The 24,945-nt window shown below is 42.9% G+C and overlaps 1 protein-coding gene across 2 annotated transcripts in view; it reads right to left on the bottom strand.

The window, feature by feature from the left end:
* METTL16 (methyltransferase 16, N6-methyladenosine) overlaps positions 1-24,945 on the bottom strand; it is a 696,416-nt gene that overhangs the window by 316,974 nt on the left and 354,497 nt on the right. The window lies entirely within an intron of this gene.

The raw sequence follows: 24,945 nt of genomic DNA, 5'->3' as shown, positions 1-24,945 counted from the left end.
ACTGTGAAAGGAGATAATTTTGATATTTCAACATGTGAAACTGGCAATTCAAAGCTCTCATGGCTAGAGTGGAAGAAGTATAAACTTTCTTTCCCCATCTATCCAAGGCCCTGGCCTCTATCTGCAGGAACCGGATTCTTGACAACAGAAGCCTTAACACCCTTAGGCCCCTGGCTAACAGTTTCTGGGTCTGCCCTAGGACTCTTAAAAGATACTTATGAGCTTCAGGCACCCTGTAATACCTATCTGGTTTAACAGGAGCAGGAGGCAAAGAATCAGGATTAAGAGAAGCCTCTGCAAACACATCTTCCACCACATTCAGAACAGGAGGTATAGCCAAAGGCCTATGCTGGGGTAAAACAAAATTCCCTAAGCCTTTTCCTGGAATCAGAGAAGTCCTGACCTTCCCATTTAAAATGCTCTCTCATGGAGTGAAGGGTCTCTGAAAAGAAAAATCCTCAGGAGGAGAAGCAGAAGGAGTAGAATCATCCACATCAGAATCAGAATAATGAGAATACTCCTGCAAGTCTTCAGTCAAGACTCAGACACATCCAAGCCTGCTCATAATCCCCAACACTGGTTCCATCCTAGGCCTCTTATCAGGAGGGGCATAGAGCCTCTAATTAAAGTAATTAAATCTTCTGCCATTTTAAGCATGTGCTTCTTGGGCAATGAACTTGAAGAACTAGGAGTGTCACCCACAGAAGCTAAACTAGACCTGCCTCTAGGAGAAGCCTTGGAAGCAGAAAGAGAGGGCCTAGACACCTTAGGAAGGGAGGGAGTACAGTTATCTGAGAAGCCCCTACAGCCTGACCTGCCTCCTGGGAGGCCACATCCTGTAAAACAAAGTTTCCCCTGGGACTCCAGAGAGGCCTCCGGAACCACCGGTTCCACTGACGCCTCTAAAGAAACGGCGTCCGGTTCGGACGACTCCTCTAACCTAGGTTTAACTGCCTTGTCCTTGCGCTTCTTTGAGGAAGCCGCCGGAGCATCCGACGGCATATTGTAATTGCACCGCTTCCCAAAGACCAACCTGGCACAATCCAACCTTCGCTTTATAGTGCTTATTGAACCTAACACAAACGCGACACCCAACAACGCCGTGCTCAGGTCCCAAACAAGGTATACACAAATTATGGTAATCCCTATGCGGTATCTGTTTCCCACAAGAAATACAGTTATTCACTTTTTCTGACATCCGTAAACCACTGAGGCAAGAAAAACCAAAATATTCCCCAACGGGTACTTAACCAACTCTGACTTCGGTCTGAAACTCCGAATTGAAAATTTCAGAACGAACGGCACTTGCAACACTGCTTCTGCATCGGACCATGCGGCAAAAAAGACTGAGGATATGACGTCGGTCATGCGCATTTGTACCCTGACGTTCTGATGTCAGTCAAATGCGCCTTGACCGACGTCAGCCTTATACTCTGATATTCGGGCCGACCGAGGGACAGCGGACTACCCAAGTGTTAGGACTGCAGCAATGTGAGATGAAGAACATCTGTACGGTAGGTGAAATACATGTGCCTGTTGTCATGAACAGTGCCAGTGTCAACACAACCACACTCTCACAAGGACACATACACGACACACGTGGCAGGGCCAGGTGTATAACTCATCGATTGTGGGATTGCCACATCACTGTGCAGGTATCCCATGCACCACACAGGTCATACAGGGGCTGTATGGGCGAAGAGTATGGGAAGGTGTCTGTCAGACAGCATGCTGCAGTATGCCCATGGGGTTGTAGGGAGTGTGGATGTAAACATCTGCAGAATGCAACACACACACAAACACACAGGGTGCCACTACTATTTTATTTATTTATTTGCAGTTGGTTTACCAGGATGGTCCAATGGGCCAAAAAGAACCCGTTTTCAATGGAGTCCTGGGGAGAAAAGCTCCAGGAAACAAGAAACTAGGTACAAACAATAGAATGATAATAAAAATAATACAATTGTAAAAGATACAAACATTAAGTTCAAAATTCAGGAGATATTCAAACAGTACAATCTAGTGAAAAGTGATGCTACTTTACACATACAGAGTAGTTATTTTATAAGGAGCATAAGCATTATAAGGTACAGTCAGGTAACATGAGTGAAAAATAAGATGTAAATACCATATTTTTATGAGGGATGGGAGCAAGAGCATTCCCATTGGGACCTTAGATACATATGTAGAGATTTTTTGAACATGTAGTGATTGGGAGTGGTGCGAATGGATGGTGGGAGTGAGTTCCAGAGACGGGCAAGGTTAAACGATAGTAAGTTTTTACCTGGGGGACGAGTTGGTTTATGTACTTCTAGTAGGTTTTGATTGTTTGACCTTAAAACTCTATCTGGTAGGTGCATTTTGAAGGCAGAAGACAGGGAGGGACAGAGAGATGGGTTGAAAATGAGCTTGTGAGCTAAGGTTAGCTGAGTATAGTTGAGTTGATTAGGAAGTTCAAGCCAATTTAGTTTTTGGAGAGGAACAGTGGTGGGTGGAGGACCTATGGCCGTTTGCGAACTTAGCGATTTTGTTGTAGCAAGAGGAAAGTTGTTTTTTTAGAGAGGACTGAAGATTGGTTAGCAGAGGGGCTCCATAGAGAAGGGAGGGGATAAGAAAGGAAGAAGAGAGAGTGATTTTAGAGGAGCTTGTAAGGTACTGATTCTGACGATAGAGCATGCCTATTTTTTGATGGGTTTTTTAATGTTTAGTTGTAGATGTGAGTTGAAATTAAGCTGGTTGTCAATTTGGACACCAAGTAACTTGGTTTCAGACACCAGTTCCAGGGATGAATTATTTTCACTAGTAATTGAGAATGTATTCATATTGAAAGGAGTAGTTTTGAAGGGTAAATACCATTAGTTTAGTTTTGGAGGCATTAAGAGCCAGGTGGTTTATTTTCATCCAATGTTCAGTAATTGAAAAAGCTTCTTGTGTAAGCTTTTGGAGCATAGAGGGAGATGTGGCAGAGCAGATAATGGTAGAATCATCTGCATATTGGATGATGCTAGAGAATGGAATGGATTTATGGAAATCATTTATAAATATATTGAAAAGAAGGGGACCGAGAATGGAGCCTTGAGGAACTCCGTGGGGTACTAAGAAAAGAGGAAGTGGCCTTTTTCCATTTTACAGCTTGGAATCTATTTGATAAATAGCTGGAGAACCAGTTCACGGAGGATGGAGAGAGATTAAGTTTTGAAAGTTTAGTTAAGAGCAGGCTGTGTGAGATGGTGTCGAAGGCCTTAGAGAGGTCAAGTAGTAGGGTGGAGACAATTTGGCCAGAGTCACGTGCTTTATTAACAATCTCAAGATAGGAGAGGAGGGCTGTCATAGTGCTATGATTGGGCCTAAAACCGTGTTGAGTAGGGGTTAGAAGGTTGTTGGGGTTAGAAGGTTGTTATCTAAGAGATGAGGTAAGAGTTGGAGTTGGACACACTTTTCTAGGAGTTTAGAAATGGGGGACAGGATAGCAATGGGTCGGAAGTTATTGACGTTACAATTATTACCACCTTTGTGCAGAGGAATGATGAAAGCTTGTTTCCGAAGTTGGGGCACTGTACATTCATGGATGGAACGGTTGATTAGTATGCTTATAGGATAGGCAATTGCTTCAGTAGCTATACTAAGAAAGTGAGAGGGAATGTTATCAGGTGCATTAGTACATGGCTTCAATTTCTGAAGGAGTTTCTTTATAGTAGAAGTGGGTATAGATTTTAGTGAGAATAAAACTGAGTGGGGAGAGAGAGAAGTAGAGGATGGTAAGGAAGAAGTTGAAGTAGGGGTTGGAGAAGAGGTGGAGGATAGACAGTGAGTGGATGGGAGTGAAGGAGTGGTAGTGAAGGGTGGAATGTTAGCAGGAGAGGGTGGGGGTGTTTTAGGTGGTGTGGTGGGGCTAAAGAATGAGGAAGTTAGTTTGCTAATAGATTCAATGAAAAAGGAGTTGAATTGAGTAGCTAAGTCTAAATCAGGGGCATTTGGGTCTGAGGTAGGTGTGTGTGGTTTACTGGGATTAAGGAGGGTAGAAATTCCTTTCCAAAATCTTTGAGGATTTGTTTTATTATTGTTTTGGAGTGTAAAGAAGTATTTTTGTTTATCGGAGATAATAGACTTTTTTACTTTATTTCGAAGAGTTTTGTACTCAATATGGTGTTCAGGGGTCTTGTTTTTCTGATATAGTCTCCAGGCTTTATCTCTAAGTCGCATGGTTGACAGTGTGTTTTTGGTTAGCCAAGGGACAGAATTAGATTTTATTCTCTTTGTCCTCAGAGGGGCTTGGGAGTCTAGTATTTCTAGGAATGTTGAGTTGAAGTGAGCAACTGCGTCTTCTAAGGATAGTGTCCTTAGATTGTTCCAGTTAACTGCTTTTAGGGAATTTAAAAAGGTTGGTGGGTTGAAGTTTTTGTGGTTACGGGTAGTAATACAATTGTGGGTGCGGTATAAGGTACAGGGGAGTCGGTGGGTGAAGGTGGGCATGTGATCGCTTAAAGGATCGGGAAGAGTACCACTGTCTGAGAAATTGTGGGGATGTGACACTAGAATCCAATCTAGAATACTGCCACAAGAGAGGTTTTTAGATGGGCGTGTAACAGTGTTGATTAATTGGGAAAAGTTGTATAGGTTGATGTTAAGGGGGGTAGTTGGCGACTGGATGGAGGCCCAATTAATATTTACATCTCCTAGGATTATGGTTTCATTGTTGATGGTGTTAGAGAGCCAGGAGAGGATATCTTCAAGTGTGGAGATATTTTCTCCTGGGGGAATATAGAGGGATGCTAGACATATGTGTTTATGCTTATTAACTTGTAGGAGAGTTAGAAGTAATTCGGCGTTGTTAAATTGTGGAATAGGTTTGTTATAAGGAGTAATTAGTAAGGCAGATGAATATAGGAGAGCTACTCCGCCTCCTTTTTTGTGGGTCCTATCTTTTCTGAAGATAGAGTAGTTAGCTGGAACTATTTCAGAGTCTTTTATAGAGGGTTTTAGCCACGTTTCTGAGATAGATAGGATGTCAGGTTTGTTGTGCATGAGCCAGGCATGGAGGTTTGTGACTTTGTTGACTATGCTTTGGGAGTTTAAAGAAGTGAATAATATAGGCTTGTGTGTGGAGGTGGAGGGGCCTGGGTTGGGATGGATATCACCTGATAAGAGACTGGTAATCAGATGAGAGATTGGATTAGTGAGGTAAATTAGCAGTTTGATAAAAGGATTGGGTTTTGTTGTGATTGTAAAGGGGTTCATATTTGCTATGGGAGTGGAGATCATCTGAGAGCTGAATAGTTTATATGAGAAGGATAGGAGATGATTTATAGGGTATAGATGGGGAGAAATAGATGAATGTGAATGAGTGAGAGGGGAGTTAAGATGGTTAGTTATGTGATAGCATTGTGTATGGTAGTAGTTACAGGGTTGGGTAAGGTAGTGAAGATACGAAAGTTTAAGAAGTAGTAGAAGTAAAATAGAGATGGATGAAGGTTTTAAGAGCATTTTGATTAAGGTTGCTTGGTGGTGTTATATTGTAATTATTCAATATATGTTTATAAGGAGTATTATACAAGGTTACGATGGTAGAAGTTTGAAAGATAGTGGGGAGTAAGGAGTAGGTAGGGTAAAGGGGTGTGGTTGCTGGAGTAGGTGATTGGTGTGCATGTGTGCATGTCTGCACAGGTGTGTGGTGTTAGACTGCGCCACACAGCTGTCCACGGCTAGGCGATGGGTGTACTTTGGCATCTGACCACATGACGATGGTCTGCATTGTGGCTCAGGGATGTAGTGTCTGCATTTGCCCACACAAGCAAGTATTGTATCCCCCATCCGGTCACCTGGGTGACTACTGTGTGTGGGCAATGCTGTGCATCGCTTGCCATGTCTGTGTTCCTTCGTCCATGACATGGACTGCATCTAGGATGTGCACACCTCCCACATGCATATAAAGTAACATGTGGAACTGTACCTGGGGTGTCCGGCCCATGTTGTGAACACAGATTACCATCAGATGTGGCAGTCCTGCCCACCTGTGGCACGAGCTGGTAATGGCCAGTAGCTTTGCCCTGCACCTATATGGTGTGCATGCTATCAGCATTCTTTGGTGTCAGTGGCATCTGTCCATATGGGAATGTTGTCAGAAATTGTCTGTCCGTTGTGGGTCACATGTGATGACACCACAGGTGGTTACAGTTGTCTGCTGGAGAACATGGGGGAGGTGCACTGTCTGCACGTATGGGCATATTGGACAGATGGACTGGATGTCATGCCCTCTGTGACCCACCGCTGTCACTCCATAGTTACTATCGGTGGACAATGTGCAGTGTACTACTCACATATTGGCTGTCATCTAGGCATGTATGTGTGTGTGTGTGTGTGTGTGTGTGTGTGTGTGTGTGTGTGTGTGTATATGACACATGGTGTAAGAGTGTGCTCCGGGTAATACTGGGGTTGCTAACTGTGATTGCCTGGCCTTGATGTCACAATTCTGGGTATGGCTCTGCACCCCAGCCTCTCAGCCATATCACGTGTTATCCCGGTACAGTGGGCATTGTGATATATAGTATGGCCACCATATAAGAAAAATGCAAAACCCGCTCCACATTGGGCACAGGTGTCACACAGTCACAACCACCTCTACACAGGATATGGGTTACAAACACACGCGCACACACGCACACTTGTCATGTTTGGGAGTAGAACCCCTACCTAACTAATGTATGACACTACAGCACTATGCAGTTATAGTACGCGCCATGGATATTACTGGGGTAGTCCTTGCTCAAAAGTGTATTTTATACTGACATCAGCAGGATTGCCAAAGTAGGGCTTTGAAATGACTGCGAGAGACTAGCCAAAAATGCATTGCTCCCTACACAGACAATGACACACAATACATCCAGAACTGCCATGTGTGAGGATGGAACCCGACCAGGCGTCTAATTCACAATACAGCAGTATGCAGTTATTTTTTATTTATTTTATTTTTATTTATTTTACATTTGTTGACCGGGCTAGTCCAGCTGGATAATTTCCATTTTCAGTGGAGACCCGGGGAGAAAAGCTCCACAATTAAAACAAGGTTAAACATTTAAGCAACAATGCATACATTTTAGTGTAGTAGAAAATACAGTGAAAAAAACAGGTAAAAAACAAATAGCCTAAGCTATATATTCATATTTTTTTTTTTTTTTTTTTTTTTTTTTAGAACAGTACAGTAATTTAGTCATTTGAAATAGCAGGGAAAGATAGTGATTTTTACGTAGGGAGGTATGGCTGAAGAGCGAAGAAGTCATTTAGTCTGGATTGGTACAGGAGCAGAGCCAGAAGTTAAGATGTAATAGAAGTTGTTTTTTGAAAAGTTGAAAGGAGTCTATTGAGGTAATGTGTGGGGGGAGGTTATTCCATATTTTCCCTATGGAGTTTGAAAATAGACAGTTACCTGCTGAATTTGTAATTCTAGTTGTGGTGACTTGTATCTTTTCGGCAGATCGCAACTGTTTCAAGTTTTTGTAGGGAGTAAGGAGGTTACTGAGAGCTGGTGTTTTTGTTGGTTGATAAAGAATGTTATGTGTAATTAAGAGTTGTTGATAGATAAGCTTGTTATGTAGTTCTAACCATTGTAATTGTTTTAAGTTATTACAGTGGTGAGTTCTGTACTGGGATGCTGTGGCAAAACGGGCTATATTATGATAGGATGTAGTTAGATTTTCAGGTTACCTTTAGAGAGATTGGTGTAAATAGAGGAAGCATACAGTAGGGTGGAGATAAGATGTGATTGAGCTAAGGTGGTCCGTGCTTCTGGAGTAAGGAAGGGTTTTATTCTGTACAGTGAACCTATCTTTTTATTTACTGCTTTTATAGTGTTATTGATATGACAATCATAGTTAAGATTATTATCAATAGTAACACCAAGCAGTTTGGTAGTAGAGTCTGGGGAGATAAGAGAATTGTCAGCTGCAGTAATAGTAAAATTTAGTTGAGGAGATTTGTGGGTAGGTGAGAATAGTAATAGTTTTGTTTTCTTGGAGTTGAGAAGGAGACATCTTTTGAGAACCATTGTTCAACGGTTGAAAAGGTAGATTGTGTGAGTGACTGGAGTTCAGATTGGGTGGGAGCTGTACAGATGATGGTAGAATCATCTGCATATTGTATGCAGGTAGTGTTATGGATAGATGATTGAAGATCATTAATAAAGATAGAGAATAAGAGTGGGCCTAATATTGATCCTTGAGGTACTCCTAAGGAGATAGGTAGTAGAGCAGATAGAGAATTTTTCCAGAGTACTGCTTGTTGTCGGTTTTCAAGGTAGGATGAGAACCACGTTAAGGAGGAAAAATCCAAGGCAAGTGAGTTTAGTATGTGTAGGAGAAGTTTATGGTTGACCATGTCAAGGCTTTTGACAGGTCTAGGAAAAGAGAAGCAGTTAGTTTGTTATTATTACGGTTACAGTTTATTGTGTTAGTAAAGGAAAGTAGTGCAGTGGTCGTACTATGTGAGGGTCTAAATCCATGTTGAGTGTTTGCTAGTAGGTTATTTTGAAGGAGATGGTTAAGTAGTTGTTTGTGTATACATTTTTCCATGATTTTAGCTAGTGGAGATAATAGTGCTATTGGCGGTAGTTAGAGAGGTCAGTGGATTTGCCTCCTTTATGTAAGGGTATGATGTGTGATATCTTCCAGATTGCTGGAAAATCACTTTCTTTTATGGATCTGTTTATTAGGATGAAACAGGGTAGGCTATAGCTTTTGCTGCTACCTGAAGGAATTCAGCAGGAAGCTTATCTGCTGAGGGGTAGTGGGTTTAAGTTTTTGTAAGAGATTGTATATAGGAGGTGGGTATGGGTTGAAGTTGAAGGGAAGGAATGACGTTGTTGGTGTTACTTAAGATCAGTTGGGAAGCATCAGGGATAAATGGCTTGCTAGTGTTTGTATGGAAGTAGTAAAGAAGCTATTGAAGTTATTGGCTATTAAAGAGGGATTATCAGGGTCTAGATTCTGTGGGTTAGGTGTTACTATTTTACCTGGGGTAAGTAGATGATTGATAGTAGACCAGAACCTTTTTGGTTTTTTTTGTGGATTGCTGAAGTTCTACATAGTAGTTCTTTTTGTCTGAAATAATAGCATTTTTGGTTTTGTTTCTCAGCTCTCTAAAGGTTAGATAGTCTGTTGGGTTTCTAGAGGAGCGCCATTTCTTCCAAGATTTATTTTTAAGCCTGATCTTTTGTTTAGTATTAGAGGTAAGCCAGGGTGCTGTTCTGGTCTTTATTCTAATGGTACGACTTGGGGCATGGTGGTTTAGGATTGTAAGGAATGCTGAGTTGAAATATTCTATGGCTTTGTTGAGAGAGAGGTGCTTTAGAGGGGTCCAATTGTATTGTGAGAGTTCTGTTTGAAATCTTTGGGGATTAAATTGTTTCTTTGAATATAGTGTTCTATGTGAGGTAGGTAAGTTTTGATGAGTTTTAGCTCTAATGACATATGTGAGGGAGTGATCGCTAAGGTCATCAGGAAGGATGCCAGTTTTGTAGCTTTGTGAGGGGAGTTTGTAAGAACCCAGTCTAAGGTGGTTTCTTTTTGCTTGTTTTATTTATTCTAGTGGCACTATCAATTAGTTGTTTGAAACCAAAAGGTTTAAATGGGAAGTAGGGTTAGCATTGTTACAAGATTTCCAGTCAATGTTAAAGTCTCCAAGAAGTAGTGTTTCTTGGGGAGGTAATTTGAGAGTTGTTCAAGAAGTTGTTCTAATGTGGGGATATTATTTCCTGGAGGCAGATAAGCACAAATGATGTTTATTGATTTAGTAGTATTAATTTGAACTCTAGAGCAGATTATTTCGACATTATTGTTTTGGGTAAGAGCAAGGTCAAGAAGAGTAAGCTTCAGGTTAGATTTATATAGGATAGCTACTCCACCTCCTTTCTTGGAGGTGCGATCAAGTCTAACAATGTTATATCCAGGTGGGGTAATTTCAATATCTTTAATAGATGGTTTTAGCCAGGTTTCTGATAAGCATAGAATGTCAAAGTTGTGTACTTCTAGTAGGGCGTGTATTTGACTAACTTTATTACAGATACTGCGTATATTTAGGTGGGCCAAGGATAGTATGTTTGTAGTTATAGTTGATGGAGGAAGGAGAGCTTTTATATGGTGACTGTGTGTTTCAGTAGTTGTAGGTTGAGGGCCTGGATTGGGGTGTATGTCACCGTCCTGAAGTAGATGGAGTAGTAGACCATAGTTTTTGGATATGTGTTTTAGAGATGTGTCAAATACTTTCTTTGATTTAGTTTTTAGTAGTTTACAATTAAATAGTCTATGGTATTTGGGAAGTAGATATATGGTTTGTGATGAGGTAGGTAAATAGGATGAAGGTAGGTATGTTGTAGGTGTACTAGTATGTTTTGAGGGAAGTGAGAGAGAAATAGTTAAGGAGTGTTCATAGGAGGTTAAGAAGTAGAAGTTACAGTATGTGCTATGGAGATTACTGGGCTACAGCTTTCCCAGGGGAGTATTTCTAGGTGGGTGACATCAGCAGCCTTGCTAAAGTTGGGTATGTGAAGTGTACGTGGTGTGAGTAACCTAAAAGCATTGCTCTCTACACAGTCAGTGAGAGGCAGTCACACACACACGAACAGTGACACACACTCACATACACAGTTGCCATGTCTGGGGTTAGAACTCCTACCTAACTAGTCTATCACACTGCAGCAGTATGTAGTTATGAGATGTGCCACAGAGATTACTGGCCTACAACTCTCCCAAAGGTGCATTTCACATTGGATAACCACAGCAGGTTTGTCAGGGTACCGCTATGGGGTGGACAGTGTGTGCATGGCCCATACACCATTCATGTAGGGGTGACATGCAACAGCGGCCACACACGGGGTCATATGTCACAGGTGCGCATCTAGGGCAACTAGCTAACTATGTCCTTGTACAGCCATGCTGCACAGCTAGCACGTGGACCACAGAGTCTGTGGTGCTGACAGGTACTGGTCGCTAGTCACTGCAGTGTGTGACATCTGGAACTGATGTGTTTGGGCCCTTTGGCTGTGTGCCCGGTGGGACAGGCGTGGATGGCTCCTTGTCACGGTCACCCTCTTCCACACATTTCTATCCATCTACCTTTGGCTTATTATGGTGCGTTGTCCTTACATATAGGTCTGTATTCCTATCCACTGTCTGTGCAAGGCATGAGTGGTGCATACCGATGTGTCTGCAGTAACTATTGCAACCGCTGGATATGTCTGGTCCACTGGTGTTTGCATACATGGCCTATGTGTGTGTGTGTGTGTGTGTGAGCATGACCAGTATGACCTTTCAGTATGTTGATGACTGACATTGCCTTCATTTATCGAAGTGTGTGAGCATGCCTAGTAAGGCCATCTGTTATACATGTGTGGAGCATGTCCGTTGGTTTGTACTGCACAGCTGGCCTTTGTGTTATACACCGACAGATAGCATGCTGTGTCTGCAGGGTATCCACCAATCATTTGGCATTGACTGTTGCAACATGTCTGCATAGCGGGGGGTACACCTGACCATTTCTATGTTTCTACAAAGGATTTGGGGAGGCGCACCTGACTGTTACTGTATTTCTATGTGAGGTGGGGGGGGCACACCTGACAGTTGTACACATTTGCTAGGACTGTACTGGTATGTCCTGTAGTCAGATTCTGTCAGTAGTCTTACCCATCATGCTGGCTACGCCATACCAGTGCACTTCCGTTCTTATCTTTTGATTGCATACACATTAGGTTCTGACTTCCTAGCTGTCACAACGGACATCCTACTACCTGGCCTGCTGTGGTCTGTCCATGTAGGCCTGGGTTGGGGTCAGCCATACCCCTCATTCAGAGGCCATAGTATGGCATTTGTTTGTATTTGTCTACACCTGTCCTGCTGGCTGTGACTGTTGTTGGGTATGTGACCCCCCCTCTCCTGACTGGCATGTATGAGTCACTTATCCTGTGGGTGTCCCAGTATTGCGGGTGGTGCTGCAGGGCTGCCTATGTTGGATGCACTTAGTACACTGCTTACACATGGTTAGGCACAGGTAGTGTAATGTTTGGCATCCCTTTTACTGTATGGGAGAGTCAGAGAGAGGTGCTATTCCCTGGGTCCCTCCCGTGTCAGTGTATGTGCTATGCGTTGCCTCTTTGCCAGGGCATACTGGGCACACCTCCTTCTGCCAAATGGGGCAGGCTCAGGTTGTTCTTCCTCAGAGTCGCTCTGTGCCTGTGCAGGTCTTGGCATTGGTGGGGGGCTATATGGCCCTGCCCCTTGCCGCTCCTGCTGCAGCTGTTTCCGCAGGATCATATTGTGTAGCATGGCACATACAAGGATGATTTGGATACATGCAGTTGGTGAGTACTGCAAGGCTCCACCGGATGTGTCCAGGCACTGGAACAGTGATATCATAAACACACGCTCTATTATGATTCTAGTTTGTGCGTGTGCCTCATTATGGAGTTCTTGTTCGGGTGTGTGTGCATTTCTGATGGGTGTCATCAGCCATGGCTCCAGAGTGTATCCAGCATCCCCCACTAGGTGACCATGTGGGATGTCCCCATTGGCAAATTTCTGGTACAGCTGCGTAAGATGCCACATGTGGAATCGTGATAACTTCCAGGGCAGCCAGCACACACATTCAATATTATGCCCTGGCCATCGCATACGACCTGGCGCTTGATGGAGGGGAAGCCCTTGTGGTTGATGTAGACGCTACCCTGCTCACCAGGTGGTGCTTCGATGCATATGTGCATGCAGTCTATTGCACCCACTACCTCAGGGTATTCCGCTATTTGGTGGAAGGGATGCACACTGCTGGCCAACGCCTCACGGGTGAGGGGGAAATATATACATGCTCACCGACATGTGCTGCCATGGCATCCAGAAACTGGTGGAGTACCCTGGATGCTGATGCCTGTGAGATCCCCATCATATCCCCAGTTGGCCTTTGGAAGGTGAAGATGCAAAAACCAAACGGCTGCAGGTACATTGAGGTTGCACCTCATTAGTTCCTTACCTTAAAGCAAGGTGCCTTAAACACTAAATATGAGTTTTTTTATATATTTTTTATTGTACTATTATGGTTATATGTGCACAAAATGTGTGTGTATATGTACATATACATATATATATATATATATATATATAGATATATATTTTAATAACCATCAGGGATGACATTCCCCCTTTTTTAAATATTATTGTGTGTAAATACACACCTTTCTATATATTTTATGCATTTTTCTTATGGATATCGATATATGTTCTTATGTTAGTGGAGTAATATCTCTTTAAATTGTGATGTCATACTAATTGTCCTAGTATTTAACCAAGCATCAGTTGTAGTAATGTGGTCTGATGAAGCAACATTAAGTTGTGAAAGCGCTTACCGTTTGTCTTCTGCAATAAAGTACAGTGACTGATTTCCAGTGTGTAACTTTGGTGCCTTCATTTACTTTTGCTGTTGGCCTTTGGAAGGTACCTGTAGCTAGTATTCTTAGGCCTACACATACCTTCGTTTCCACTGGGATGGGTTCCTCTCTGTTAGTTCTGTGTGTCAGGTGTGGCTGGCACAGTTCAACAATCTGCTGTAGGAGGTCCCTGTCCACCTTACAGCGCTCCACTATCTCCAGCTCATGTAGCCCTTGGTAGGTCACCCTGGGTCTGTACACTCTTGTCCGTCTCCTCACTGTGGGTAGGACAGCAGCATTTCCATCCTTGCCACCCTCAGCCTCTTCCACATGTTGTATGATAGCTATTGCAGCCCCTAACATTTTGCTGTTTTGAGTGTTGAAAGTTCCCCGCTTGTTTACACCGGTGGTGTAGGGTGTGGGAAAAAAAACGGAGGGGTAGGTGTTTGCATAGTTTACAGTGGCGTTCTAGGCTGGTCTGGACTGCTGCCTGTGTAATTGGCTGGTTATGATCTGTTTCACCTGGCAGCGAACCTAGTACCCCATTGATTAACTTCCTACTGCTGCTTTCCCTTCCCATTGCCCTTCGAATTCATCCTGGGGTGCATCGCGCAATTGGTGTACTGCAATGTGCACACTGCTGCTATTTCCTGGGTTCACTTCCTTCATCTTCCTGTAGATCTTGTTGTGCGGCGTGCACACCGACTTACACTTTGTCGTATGTGCTGGACAGGTTTAGGCACACCTCCTGGCTTTGCTGTGCTAAGCTGGATGCACCCCCGAGCCACAGGGCTCCAATCCGCCGACAGTACGCCTGACGCTCACACACATGATGTCACCTACCTCCTTGTCTTGCACTCAGCTATTCATACTCGTACACTGTTGGGACCTGCCTCACATGCTGGGGAAAACCAGGATTCACTATCCTTCCCCTCATTTGCATAGAATTGCCTGCTAATGCATAGTTACATGTGTCACACTGTACCTACCCCTTAGCAACCACTACTCACTGGCCAGGTTGTCTTTGCCTGCTATTGACTTGCATGGCAGAATACTGATTTTACTTAGACTGTTTGTTTTAGGTTTATTTTATTTCCCCACCAGTCCCATTTGCACGCTGCTGCCCTATGCTTTAGCAGCCATGATCGGCGGACACATCATAAAAGTTGTATTTTGTACATTTGGCATTGTTTGCAATGCCAATGGCCTTCTACTTGGCCATTGGCATTCTTCCTCCATGATATGCAGCCTTTATTTGGAGCTGTCACAGCTTCGTTTTGGAGTTTGCAGTACCGTACTCGGTTACTAACAGAGTACATGTCTGCATATTATGGTAGTCTTGCAAGCCCTGACTCCTGCTTCCTGGATGGCAGATTTACCTCATTTGCATGGTTTTCATCTGTAAATGGGATGATATGCATACGGGGGCTGGGGACGTGCAGCACTAGTGCTAGAGTGCTCGTGCACATCAGACGTGCACGTACGTGGATCGCTCGGCCGCCATATTGGCAAAATTTCATCCTACACTAATCATGCACGCTGTGCAAGCTTTTGAGAATCCAGGGGACTGTCAATTAAAGGCTATCAAACAGACACAGATTTGCAGACATTAAAACACATAAGAATTATTAAGAAAAACACAAAAGGCCAGGCACCAGAAACCTCTGCAGCTGTAAAAAACGAAGAACAGGATACACACAAAGCTGCTGAGAGTAGGCTCCAGAATCCACAATGAACTTGAAAAATACCAGGAAATGAATCTATGCAGAACTGCTTTATTACAACACACTAGCGCTTTCACAAAATGCTTCTTCAGGTGTGCACATGAAGAAGCATTTTGTGAAAGCGCTAGTGTGTTGTAATAAAGCAGTTCTGCATAGATTCGTTTCCTGGTATTTTTCAAGTTCATTGTGGATTCTGGAGCCTACTCTCAGCAGCTTTGTGTGCATAAGAATTATTATAACTTTTTAGATAGTAGTACAATTTTAATATACAATGAAAAAGACTATTGTTTATGTCACATAATGTATACTGACTATAGGTTAATGGAAATAAGTTAGGAAGAAGTATTAGTGAAATGTAGGAGACAGCAGCAGCACTTAACATTAAAAAGTAAAACTAATTTCCTGTGACTCCTTTTGGTGTTTTAGTAATCAAGATCTGATGTGAAGCAAAGGCACGCAAGGCATTATGGAAACAGGTATGGGTGAAAGGTGGGAAAGATTTGATCAGCAAAGACAACTTACAAGTCTGTGTCAATGTTCTATAAGTACAAAAGAAACCCACCATACCCACCATAACAGATCACTGGTTACTAGTAAGGGCTTTCCCTAGTACCTTTTTTTTTAATTCTCTTTACAAGGCAGAACAATATTTGCAAGAAGTTTATTTCACATACTTAGAAGAATGCACTTCAAAATGTTGTTAATGCTTAAATATTAAAATGCATTCTATAAAGGCAACATGTTTATTTTACTAAATATCATACATCTTAATGCAGTCTGTCTCTTTAATGGAAACTAAAGGAATCCTCTATTCATATAATTTAATTTCTTTCCCATGGAACTTTACTTTGTAAGCCTCCCCTGAAAACAGAATATGATGAATTTGCTCTTCCTACTAGGGCTATCCACTTAACAAATAAGAACTCTTGAGGTCTTGTTCAGAAATGAAGGTACAGTGAATCAGAACAGTGATCAACAAACTGCTGAAGGGCCAACAGCACTCCACTAAACTTTAATGATAAAACAAGAACTAAGCCTCAGGGCAAAGTTACCAATTTACCACACAGCTTACATCCCCAACCCTACCTATGAGTATGAGTTTTGGGCAGTTACCAAAACAGAAGAGACTGTAGATACAAGCAGAAGAAATAATGTTCCATCTAAGGGTAGCTGGACACCCACACTGCCACAATAAGGAACTTTGCAATTTGGAATGATCTTTGAGCACAGCCATCATTTCTCTGGGATGAGGTTGTTCAGACATTATACGCACAGGTGCTTCCCATGGAAAGCATTCCAGACACAGCCTACTATGAGGCTCACTCAGGATACAATGTAGAGATTAATCTTCTCAGCCTGTTTGGAAATGTCTTGGTTCTCACAGGATGAGCTGCAGAATGTTGCCATGAATGGGGGAGTTTAGTCTACTCTGTTCAATTTGCCACTGCCACAACCTTCGCCAGAACAAGAAGCTTAGCAAACAGAAGAATGGATGAACATTTATGGCAAACAATGGGCAGGATTCACGAAACCTCCGTGTAAGAGTCAACATGTCTTACACGGAGGCTGCAGTTCAACGGTATGACGTCAGCATGCCATGCATATGCATGAGGGCATGCTGAATCACACCCTAGGCTAACACGGTCTGTGTAGGAAAGTAGGGGGCGAGTCCGAATGGAGAGTTCTGCAAAGGGACACGCCCCCAGAAGAGTCAGAGTCCTGAAAGTAACCTCCCACGAGCGAGTCCGCGGAAATGTCAAGAAACACAACACCACACATGCCCCCACAGACTATAAACCCAACTGTAATGTAAAACGTAAAAATAACAGTTAATTTTTTTTTTATAATTTCAAAAATGTTTGCCCGTAGTTGCGCTCGGTTGCGTGGGTATGCCCTCTGCTCAGCCACAGTTAGCAATCATTGAAAAGCATACAAGATCTAAATATGCAAATTAAGCCAAGTAGCAATAGCGTAGCGGTAGAGACGTTGGCCAAAGAGGAGGTAGTCACGGTTCGAGCCACCACAACATAATTTTCTATATTTAGTTAAATAAGCATGAAACAATCCCCTGACATATATATATATATATATATATATATATATATATATATATATATAAAACTATAATTTAAGTAAAATGTAATGAAATGGGCCATGTATTTTTGAAGAAATCCGAGACAATAAAATAAAAAAATGTCATAAGTGCCCATAGCTAAGCAGCTCTCTCACAAGATGAGTATGACTGCTAGCAGGTGAGCAGCGGTTTAACAGGTGTAATATGAGTGCCCGGAGTTGAGCAGCGCTTTAACATGCTTAAAATGGGTGCCCGTAGCTGAGCAACACTTCACACAGCGTAATATGCGTGCTCATAGCCAAACAACGCGGTACCCAGCGTAAGCCGTTTGTGCGGAGCTGCGCAGCGCGCCAACCGGCTTACCGACAGGCAACGTTGAGCAAGCTGTATCAAAACCGCCTGTACACAGACACACCTCCTAGCCTGTCTAGACAGTAGTAAAATAAAAAAAAAAGCAATGGCCAGGCTCGAACCCAGGATACTGTGCACCATAGTCAAAGTAGTAAGCCACTAAGCCATGACAGTTGTACTGAGAAATGTAGTATTAGCATATATATAGGAATGAATGGAAATAGAAGTATGACAAAGCAGGTTTTTATAAGCTGATACATGTCCAAAATGGCCAATCACAGATAAGTGTGGGAAAACGGGCATATATAAGCCCCATAGGCGGGAATACACAGCATAACTGATTGTGGAACCCATTTGCAGTCAGGATGGCAGGTGTAGGAGAGGACAGTCGCTTCCGAGCACAGAGGTGGCGTGTTGAGGGGTCCAAATATATGGTTTGGCTACTAGTCCACGATCATGAGGCTCAACTCATGCAGGGCCAGGTTCCCTGGGGTGCATACAAAGCAGAGGCGTGGAACCGGTTGGCACATGATCTCACCAGTGCCCAGGCATACCAAGGACTGGTGAACAGGTCCGTCACCACCATGCGGACCTGAGGAGACGTAAGCAGGACCAACTGAACCGTTGGATTCAGGAGGCCCGGCAAATGCCCAACGCCCCACTACTGAGTAAGTATCCATGTAATTAAGTATGTAAGAAATTTATCTTAGCCTATATTATGGAGATGTATGTTCCAATATTACTTCATTTATATCACAGCTGCAGGTGCTCGTTCTATGAATCGGCGAGCCTATGCTGATAGGCTGGTGCGGTTGCGCCACCAGGCAGGTTAGTAATTATTTTGATGGAATTGTTATAGAATATAAGTGAGACAGCTTGTAAAAGAGTTCAGTGTAGTCACATATTAATAAAGTTCAAATAAGCCTAGAAGAAAGATTCTGCTAGTACTGTATGATTAGATAAGTGATGCAGCCTGTAATCCAGAAATAAACATTAAATAAGTGTCAAGTAGAGATTTTCCACCTGTATTGTAATATCAGATAACTGCTTCAGCCTGAAAATGACTGGTGAACAATCTACACAGGATAGACGTGTCAAATACATCCCCTTTTTAAATCTGCCATATGAAATAAGTGAGTCTGTTGGAAAGGATTGTTGTAACAAGTAAGAAATGTTAATAACGCCTAGAATTCAGTACCATCATGAATTGTAAAAATAAAACAAGTGAGAGTGTGAGAAAGAGGTATGAATCGACCAAGAAAGCTGTAATAAGTCTGGAATAAAGTTCTACTGCAGTCAGTATATTATGAAATGAATGAGACAGCCACAACCAAAGAGTGAAATGGGTTTAAGGAAGTACTGAACCTGGAATGTGTCTGTCCCACAATTTGGATATGTTGCTGTACCCTTGCAATATGGAGATAGTATGGTTGTATGAAATACTGAACATCCACAGTTGTCTAGAGCCATATAAATCAAATGTAGAAGGATGCTGTACCTGAATACAGCCAGATATGAACATGTATAAATAAAAATGGAATGTATATTAATGTAGCAGTAACATTCCCACCACCAACATTCCTAAGGTTACATATAGGAAATGGTACTAAGACATGTAGGGTATATATATCTGCAGCTACTAGAAATGTACAGCATATGTATAGGTAGTTTAAGTTGTTAATGTAATATTTCTTCACCCTACCCTATTTCACAAATAATGCCATTCCACACCAAACTAGGTATGTGTATTCACAATTAATTCCCATGGACATTTGTCCTGTTGGTTCATACATATCTGCATGTACGTTGATGCATGTGCCCTGTTCACATATCCAAACCTGATGGCCTGTTGCTATCAACCAACCCTGCATGCTGTTGGATTATGTACTGTTGTTCTAAATATGCATGTGTTATGCTTGCTGTTCAATGTTTGGAATTCATGGGTGTTTGGTTAATGGAAATACTGATGCATGCTGTTACAACTAATTTTGAATGGTGTTGTTTGTTACTAACCCAAACTGTCATAAAATACTGCTAAACATAGGACAAGAGGGAAAGCGGGTTCCAGCGGACCCACCTCTCCCACCTCAGCTGGCGAGTGTACCTGGCACTAGTGCCCAGGCCGGAACGTCTTCAGGTGGCCCTGTGCCACCTATGGGTGGAAGCGCTTCAGGGGATGGGGCTCACCCCCTCTACAAGCGTGGCCGGAGGAGAACTTCCACTCACCCTCCAAAGTGTCCGGTCTGTGGTGCATAGCGAGATCAGGCATTCTGTGCTTGAACCCCTACGTCAGCTTGAGGCACGGGTGGCGCAACTCACGGGTGTGCCTGCCTGTCCTATACAGCCCCCAGCACAGCCCCGTCCTGGGCAGTGAAGGCGCAGTGGTAACTGCCCATGGGTGGGGATCTCAGTTCCACTGTTGCCATCTGTGGGCTCATGGGCTCGCGATATCCAAACATCCGTCCCCGTCAATTGTGTCCCCCCCCCACGTGTCATACTCCACCCCTGTATGCGTCTTGTTTGTCTTGTCTGTTAACCTCACCAAATACACCTACTTCCTGTACCTCACATTCCACTCTCACCTGAAAAAAAATAAGGGCACTCTGTTCCCACAAAAAAATTACGCCCCACACATAGCTGCCCATTTTGCAGACATGTCTGCTGGACATGTCAACTGATAATTAAAATTGGCTGTACAACATATTTTGTTGTCCTCACCCCTTCTCTCAGGGGTTGAAGGTTTCAAATTTCACACCAAATTACACATATATGCACAGCTGTTGCTGATAAAGAAATGGGCAGCTATGGGCCTTCCCTACATCCTTCCTGCAAATCCTGAGCTTGTTTTCCTACTGTCCTACCCTCTTTGTGCCCCCTTTTTCACCACTTTCCTATCCCCCCATTTTCTTTTCTTTAAAAGAAATTAGCGTGGGTGTTAGCAAGAGTAAGCACTTTTAAGCAGTAGTCAGCGGGTGTGCGCTTGTGCGCGCTTAGCTAAGTGTGTGTGCACGAAGTTAAGCAGCACTGCGCATGCGTGAGCTCCGCGCAAACCCACTTACAACTGCTTAAAAGTGCCTTAGTCACTCTGAATGACAAGGCCTGTAGTCTGCTCAGCAGAAAAATAAAATTCCCCTGTCAGTCTCGAACCCAGGACCTTGGAAACGCTAGTCTGCATGACTTACCCCTAAGCCATGACTGATATACTAGAACTTTGTGCTGAAAGCAATATATCAAGAAATAGAAGGACTGAATGTAAAGGGAATATAGGAAGGCTATTACACAAAGCTTGTTTCTTGTATCTTTACTGGCAATTCTTGTGGAATTGCATTACATTAGTGTGATAAGAGAAACAGCCATGCTAGTAAGTACTAATGTTACAGTAGCACCTTGAAAACCCCACAGAGTATCAGAGCAGGATAAACACCACCATATTTGAATAGGTAAGAGGCCAGACCTCCCAACTGTGACTGATTTACAGGGATGTCCCTGATTTGCAAACAAATGTTAACTGTGCCCCACTGACTCCCTGTGAAATGTACTAACAGTAGGCAGAAAGGTGGGGAATACCACGTAATGGTAACTGTCAATAAGTTAAAGTAGACACTACTTGCATGTCAGAAATGGTGTAGTAATACATATGCTCAAAATACCCCACAGTCACAACTGCAGAATATCTGAAATATATCGAGGGTGTATCCCACTGATATGTACCATTCCCTGAGGCTGCTCAAATATATACCTGAGAGTATCTGAGGCCTCCAAGTGTCAGAAACACACAAACATATCAGCCTGTCTGCTGTTACACACTCTGCGAATAGCTGTAGAACTGCTTCCACAAGCACACCCTCATGTAGGAGTACAACCCAGAAATATCAAAGGATGTAGCCATCTAATAAACTAAGGACAGTATAGCAGTTTACAAGCACTGCATGTGCCTGATATTCATAACTGGTAGTACAAAGTACAAGGCCCCACTACTGCTCAGCAGCAAAATAAGATACCCTTGTAAGTGTCAAACCCTACACCTTGGCCTCACCAGACTGCATGCAGTGCCACCAAACATATAAGAAATTGCTGCTGAAAGAAATATATCATGCATTACAAGGAGTGAATGTAAATGGAAAATAGGAAAGCCATAGCAACAAATTCCAGTAAAGACAAATAGCAGGCCTTCAAGGAGTTAATGTAAAGGTTAAATAGTGAAGCCATAGCAAGACATTGCAAGAGCTACTGTTGTATACCAATTAATCCACAAGTCCCACAGGAAAGTACATACTCCCATGTAAACAGTACTAGCATTATTAGGTGTGAGTTAACATGCACACTGAGAAGAATGAACTGGAAGAAGCAACAGTCAGGTTTCAGTACAACATGCATTTCAGTGGCTACAACACAGCCTTAGATATGAGAAACATACCAACCTTCTCACTCACACAACAGTGTCCACAGCAAACCAGCATGGTCCCCACCTTGAAAAAATGAAAGGCCTATGCCTACCTAACCTAACATTTTATAGCACTGTCCTGAAATCACAGTGAGAACTGCAATTACCACACAGCAGGCTGCATGCAATTAGTAAATGCTGGCCAACAATTGGTGCAGAGGCCATCACATGCACATGTGCAGATACCTACAAAAGCAGCATGTACTCCAGTCCACACATGCAATAATATCATTGCAGCAACTGGAGGGAGAGAGTGAGACAGACAGAGAGAGAGAGAGAAACACCAAAAAAAAAATACGCCATCAAGACAGCAGCAAGCCAGCCAGGCAGCAGCAAGCCAGCCAGCAGCAAGCCATCCAAAAAATCTGTCAGAAACAAAGCTAATGTAAACTACATAATCTAATAATCTACATACTGTGAACCCTCCATATGTGTTAGCAGTCTGTATCTATATGTATATGAAGATGTGCATAGGGCAAGGGACATACTGCAACTGTTAGTGAAGGCTGGACATACATATGTAGTTGAAGGTTGCTATGTGCACATATCAATGTAGGTTGTAGTACAATGTACAATGTAGGTTGTACAGCAATGGATGTTTAGAAGTATGTTAGTGTGTGTATGTGTATATATAAATATATGTATAAATATATGTATATGTATATATATATATATATATATATATATATATATGTGTGTGTGTACATAGAGAGGTATGTATAAATAGACATATATAGATACACAGAATATGTATATACATATAGATGTAATAGACACATACATATATAGATATCTATAGATACATACACATATACAGACAGATATGAATGTCTATAGATGTGTGTATATGAATATCTCTCTCTCTCTCTATATATATATATATATATATATATATATATATATATATATATATATATATATATATAGACTGAGAGAGGCACATGTGGGCAGATGTACTGCAACAGGTGCCTGGTGACAAAGGCATGGACTGAACACCAGTGTGGATACTGGAGTACCATACCCCATTCCAAAACACTTTAACCACTAACTACCACATAGGTGGTTGCTTGCCTACTACTGGAGGTGTCAGAAGGGAACATGGGAAACAAGTGTATAATAGCGTCCCCTTTGATATCCACAGTGGCATACTAGTCTTGTAATCCCTGTACATGGTACGTGTCATCACAAATGGTGTGTCATCTAGGAAAATTAGGTCACTGTACCCCTCTACACCTCACAACGTCCTACATGGTGTGTATCTCCCATGACAACTACAGCAAGGGAAAAGGACACAGACATACCTAACAAAGAGTGATAATGCCCTCATACACATTCCCTATGCAGAGTGACTGACAAAACCACAGAGTGCCTTTCATACTACCTACACAGAGGTTACCACTGCTGGATATACAGAGTTATGTCACACACATACCAGTTGTCCAACCGCCATGGTAACACCTCACAATCTGTCCAGCCTAAATGACCTATGGCCCTCATCCTTGTCACCGCAGTAAAGAGCAAATGCTGGAGGTACAGGTTGATATCCACAAATAAGCCATACCCTGGACTAAACCACCCAGCATTAACAAGCAAGGCTCCTTATTAGTAGATGTCAGACATACCCCTGATGAATGTTATGGAGATAGGTAATATGCAGTATGAGTCACCTCTGTGTAACTGTTTGACAGGAGCAAGTACAATCACATTACATGTGTCCCAAGGGGCAGGGTAGCATAAGGCTATGCTGTCGTAGGCCCAGGGCCAATAGCATAGTACCTACCTATGACACAATGCACACACATGTAGTCATTGCAATACCAACTATGTGAGGTGGAATGAGTGTGCCACTGACTGTGTGCAAGGTCTGTAACGGTGTGATTGCTCAGCATGATGTTGTGTCTATCATGGTAGTGTGTGTCCTTGGTGTGAGGCCAGAGAAAGATGTGTCAGTTAATGGGATACAAACATACTACATTGCCATATGTTGTGCTGTGGTTCCCTGTATACGACTGCGGTGTAGGTAGGGTATGGCAGCAAAGACTAGGGTGGATTTCCACTGAAATTATAACTGTGCACTGCATGCATTGCATGGGATGACAATATTCCTCATCCATTAGCTTGGCCCCAGTGTGAGGTTGCGCATTGGACCTCAAACAGTGTGCCGAGTGCTGGTGTATACTAGTTTGTTGTATGGTGTGTGGCAGGCACTGTCACACAGTTGTTGGCTGAGCACTGATATGTGTTAATTTACATGGGTATCCCCTGACAGACAGACAGATGCTATATATGGCAGTTAAGTGATATCAGTACAGTAGAGTATTATGTGTGCCATATTACTTGCTCACATATTTTTCTTTTCCTTCCAGGGCGATGGTGCATCAGCGCAACCCCTGTTATTCAGCTGCAGAGGATGAGGAGATACACCAAAGCCTGGTGTGGGATTTTTCCACAGTTTTTTCCCAGACCAGCCAGAACCAGCAGGAGAGGGCTACACTGTGGCAAGACCTTGTCCGTCGGGTAAATGACATAGGCATGCATAACCGGACATATGAGCAGGTACACCATCACTGCAGTGATTTAATTAGAAATGTCCGTCAGCGTGCGTCTGATATCCACAGACAACAGCTTGCCACAGGTGGTGGGGTACCTATCTACCCCCCCCCCTCACCAGACTGGAGGAGCTCCTCCTAAGTGTTGTGGCTCCAGCCCAACAACAACAACATCCACAAACATGTGTCATGATGGAGGCTGGAGCCACCCAGCATGTGGACATGGAGTGTGCAGGTAACATGCCATATCTGTAGTTGAGTGTTGTCTGCACTGGTAGTTTATGCATGTGTGAGATGTGTACTGTGTGTGTAGCTGTTATCCTGGAAATTCTTGTGCAAGATTAATATTATGAATATCATCAGTACACCTGTGAAAGCTAACTGTGGTACTACTGTACTGT

This window comes from Protopterus annectens, chromosome 12.part0, assembly GCF_019279795.1.
Source record: "Protopterus annectens isolate FY-2018-M chromosome 12.part0, PAN1.0, whole genome shotgun sequence".
Taxonomy (NCBI): domain Eukaryota; kingdom Metazoa; phylum Chordata; order Ceratodontiformes; family Protopteridae; genus Protopterus; species Protopterus annectens.
The sequence above is the reverse complement of the archived record's forward strand: the minus strand, read 5'-3'. Positions and strand labels throughout refer to the sequence as shown.